Source organism: Sapajus apella, unplaced genomic scaffold, assembly GCF_009761245.1.
Source record: "Sapajus apella isolate SASKATOON/1434 unplaced genomic scaffold, GSC_monkey_1.0 scaffold9, whole genome shotgun sequence".
In the NCBI taxonomy this organism is placed as follows: domain Eukaryota; kingdom Metazoa; phylum Chordata; class Mammalia; order Primates; family Cebidae; genus Sapajus; species Sapajus apella.
Window position 1 is genome coordinate 43,725,482 of NW_022436949.1, and position 5,096 is coordinate 43,730,577.

Genomic DNA, 5,096 nt, shown 5'->3' on the forward strand with positions numbered 1-5,096 from the left:
TGTTACCGGAAAGGTAATTGTTACCTCACCAAATGAGTATGTGGAAAGTCTTATTACTGGGTTGTTGGTTTTTCTTCATCATTCAGATTATCAATAGTTTGCATTCTGAGCAGCTTATGTGTGGTTTTCATATTCTATTTTGGATGGCCTTTTTGGTTATTAAAAAATGTGTCTCTCTGGCTGGGCATGGTAGCTCATACCTGTAATCCCAGCACTTTGGGAGGCTGAGGTGGGCAGATCACTTGTGGCCAGGAGATCGAGACCATTCTCCCAACATGGTGAAACCCTGTCTCTACTAAAATACAAAAAAATTAGTCGGGTGTGGTGGCGTGCTCCTGTAGTCCCAGTTACTTGGGAGGCTGAGAGGGGAATCACTTGAACCCGGAGGTAGAGGTTGCAGTGAGCTGAGATTGCACCACTGCACTCCAGGCTGTTGACAGAGCAAGATTCTGTCTCAAAAAAAAAAAAAAAAAAAAAAAAAAGATCTCTCTGGCCAGGCATGGTGGCTCATGCCTGTAATCCTAGCACTTTGGGAGGCCAACGTGGGCAGATCACTTGAGGCCAGGAGTTTGAAACCAGCCTGGCCAGCATGGCAAAATCCCATCTCTACTAAAAATACAAAAGTTAGCCGGGTGTGGTGGTAATCCCAGCTACTCAGGAGACTAAGGCAGGAAGAATCACTTGAACCCCAGGAAGTGGAGGTTGCAGTGAGCCGAGATCGTGCCACTGTACTCCAGGCTGGGCAAGGTTTGAACGAGATTCTGTATCAAAAATAAATAAATAAGTGTCTCTCTGGAGAACACTGAGAGCCTTGAGGGGGCAGCAGAGGAACATCACTCACTGCTTTAAAAAGTTACAGAACGACTGGCTTCCGGAGCTTCACCATTTGGGACAAAATGCTTATGTGTGAGCATTTCTAAAGAACATACCAATTAGATGAGAAACACGTCAAAGCTGAGGACTTCTTTTCAGGTGTACGGCGCGGCTGCCCTTTCGCTGCCGTCAGGGCTGTGCCTTCATCCTTCCTTGCTCAACTGAATTCAGAGGACAGATAAGCGAGGTTGCAGCACTTCATGAACTGTAGAACCCTGGCGGCAAGGAAGGTACAGATGATTCTCCACGGGAGCCGTCCTGGGTTAATTGTTAGTGTGTTTGTACCGTCTCTTCTGATCCCCCTCCCTTGTTGGAGAAAATAATTTCATTAACAACATAAAATTGGTAAGGCTTGAGGTCTGAGCTATTATTTAAGTAAAGTTATTTTGAAATTTTTGTTGTTTTTTGAAACAGGGTCTCACTCTCTCACCCAGGCTGGAGTGCAATGGTGCGATCTCGGCCCACTGCAACCTCTGCCTCCCGGGTTGAAGTGATTCTCCTGACTCAAGCCTGCAGAGTAGCTGTGATTCCAGACACCTGCCACCATGCCCGGCTAATTTTTGTATTTCTAGTAGAGATGGGGTTTCACCAGGTCAGCCAGGCTGGTCTCAAACTCCTGACCTCAGGTCTCGAACTCCTGAACTCCATCCACCTTGGCCTCCCAAAGTGCTGGGATTACAGGTGTGAGCCACTGCACCCACCCCTCCCCACTTTTTTTAAAAGAGATAGGATCTCACTCTGTCACCCAAGGCTGGAGTGGTGCAATCATAGCTCACTGCAGCCTCAAACTCCTGGGTTCAAGCCATCCTTCCACCTTAGCCTCCCAGTAGCTAGGATTACAGGCCTGTAGCACCACACACAGACAATGTTTTTTTATTTTTTTGTAGAGATGGGATCTCATTTGGTCTCAAACTCATGGCCTCAAGCAATGCTCTGCCTCAGCCTCTCAAAGTCCTAGAATTACAGGCATGAGCCACCGGATCCAACCTTAAGGCAAGATTGATATTCCAGGTTCCACGCACGCTCGCTTGAACGATGGCCTGCTACGAAATGGTAAGCAAATGAGTGAGAAGAATTTGGAGAAATCATGAGAGTTTTATGACCATGTAATAGGATTAAGGGAAGCATTGAGGATAAATATTAGAAAATATGAAAAAAAGAACTGCTAACCCTTAAATACAGGCTAAGCTAGCTCTATGTACTTAACACATTTCTGAAAAAGAATACGTGTTCCTTATGGTGAACACATTTTATATTGTAATAGATGTCACACATCCCCATGGAAAAAATGATAGCCTTATATGTGATGAAACACACCGTGTTGACATAACTCTGAACTTGTTCAATTATATCTTTTGTCATCAATGCCCATTTTAATGCATTTACCTCTCCCACTCAAAGTAAGCGAAAAGAATGCTCAATTTATTGATTTCTGTGTATGACAAAGCCAGACATGGTGGCGGGCACCTGTAACCTCAGCTACGTGAGAGGCTGAGGCAAGAGGGTTGCTTGAGTCCAGGAGTTCAAGGCTGCAGTGAGCTGTGATTGTGCTGTTGCACTTTAGCCTGGGTGACAGAGCAAGACCCTGGTGACAGAACAAGACTCTGTCTCTGGGGGAAGGGGGAAAAGAGTAAGCATGGAAATTTCCCCTATGTGGAGTAAACATTTTCATTTCCATCACCCTGGAAAAAGGCAGATCCTAGATTTGGACCTGGGGACTGGAGAGGCAGCCTTTTGATGAGAAGGTTTGAGACCAATCACTGTGGGTCCGATCTCTGACTGGCCCAAGCCCAAGCAAGGGGACTTTCCCGAAGCTCAACCAGCCTTTGCCGCATGGAGCCAGCCCAGACTATCAGGGAGAACTCTGTTGCTTTTTTTTTTTTTTTTTTTTTTTCTTGAGACAGAGTCTCGCTCTGTCACCAGGCTGGAGTGCAGTGGCGCGATCTCAGCTCACTGCAACTTCTGCCTCCCAGGTTCAAGTGATTCTCCTGCCTCAGCTTCTCAAGTAGCTGAGACTACAGACGTGCATCACCACGCCCAGCTAATTTTTTGTATTTTTAGTAGAGAAGGTGTTTTATCATGTTGGCCAGGATGGGCTCGATCTCTTGACCTCGTGATCCACCCACCTCGGCCTCCCACAGTGCTGGGATTACAGGTGTGAGCCACCGCGCCTGGGATTGATTATGCCCCCAAAGGGGCCCAGGATTGGTTCTGCTCACAGTGGCCGGTGGACTGGGGTAGATGAGCGCTAGGATGTGCCTCCCTCCGTGATTTCCAAACTGTAAGTGTAGTTGTATCCAAGGTTGCAGTCTGGTTCCTACTTAGGCCACTTCTGGAACAACTCCACCCAGGGGGTTGCTCCCTGTGCCATAGTAGAAGGTGGGGGAAACAGGCAACTGCTGCCCGGCCATGGACTCTGGTGTGACACTGCTTTGGCCCTGCGCAAACGGCAGGGAGCTGTGACCAGGCTGCTCTCGCCACACTTGTTCTGCCAAGTGTGGGCCTGGCCCGCTGCTGCCTCTTACCCTACTTGCTTCCACTGTCAGCTCAGGCCCAGCCTGAAGGCATCGGATTGGTGGGACCCAGGTTCCCTCTGAAAACCTCTGCAATTACAGGCACAGTGGCTCACACCTGTAATCCCACCACTTTGGGAGGCTAAGGTGGGTGGATCACTTGAGGCCAGGAGTTCAAGACCAACCTGGCCAACACAGCAAGACCCCATCTTTTCTAAAAATACAAAAATTAGCCAGCCGTGGTGGCACATGCCTGTAATCCCAGCTATTTGGGAGGCTGAGGCAGGAGAATCACTTGAACTTGGGAGATGGAGGTTGCAGTGAGCCGAGATCGTGCCACTGCACTCCAGCCTAGGTGACAGAGTGAGACCCTGTCTCAAAAAAGTAAAAATAAAAGCCCAGCCACAAGAGAGTCTGGAAAGCATAGTTTACATGTTTTCAGATTTTACAAAACCCGAAGGCACACTAGAAAGACAAGGAAAACACTGAGCCAAGCACTACGCAATGCTCACTGCAGAGCCCATCTGCGTTCTGTGGGCGGAACCCCTGAGGCTGGGGAAACTCCCTAGGTTTGACAAGGAAACTCCCTAGGTTTGACAAGGTCAGCACTTGTCAAAACTCAGCATGCACCAGAATCACCCACAAACCTTGTTCAAATGCAGTTTTTGATTCATGAAGTCAAAGGTGGGTTCTTAGGTTCTGCATTTCTTTTTTTTTTTTTTTTTTTTTTTTTTTTGAGATAGAGTCTCTCTCTGTTGCCCAGGCTGGAGTGCAGTAGCGCAATCTTGGCTCCCTGCAGCCTCCATCCCCTGGGTTCAAGGGATTCTCTTGCCTCAGCCTCCCGAATAACTGGGACTGCAGGCACCCACCACCACAACCAGCTAATTTTTTATTTTTAGTAGAAACAGGGTTTCGCTATGTTACCCAAGCTGATCTCAAACTCCTGAGCTCAGGCGATCCACCCACCTCGGCCTCCCAAAATGCTGGGATTACGGGCATGAACCACCACGCCAGGCCAGGTTCTGCATTTGTAACAAACTCTTGGATGTTACTGATGCCACTGGCCAGGGAACCACACTCTGAGTATCAGGATTGAATCACAGTTAGTACCAGGCAGATGCTTTGCAGTATTCCACTGGGATATTGCAAAGCATCTGCCTCACAGAGTCATTGTGAGGATTGACATAGTGAATCCACATCAGGCATTTAGAACGGTGAGCTAGCACAGAGTCATCGTGAGGACTGACACAGTGAATCCACATCAGGCATTTAGAACGGTGAGCTAGCACAGGGTCGTCGTGAGGATTGACATAGTGAATCCACATCAGGCATTTAGAACAGTGAGCTAGCACAGGGTCGTCTTGAGGACTGACACAGTGAATCCACATAAGGCATTTAGAACAGTGAGCTAGCACAGAGTCGTCGTGAGGACTGACATAGTGAATCCACATCAGGCATTTAGAGCAGTGAGCTAGCACAGGGTCGTCGTGAGGACTGACATAGTGAATCCACATCAGGCATTTAGAGCAGTGAGCTAGCACAGAGTCGTCGTGAGGACTGACATAGTGAATCCACATAAGACATTTAGAACAGTGAGCTAGCACAGAGTCGTCGTGAGGACTGACATAGTGAATCCACATAAGGCATTTAGAACAGTGAGCTAGCACAGAGTCGTCGTGAGGACTGACATAGTGAATCCACATAAGACTT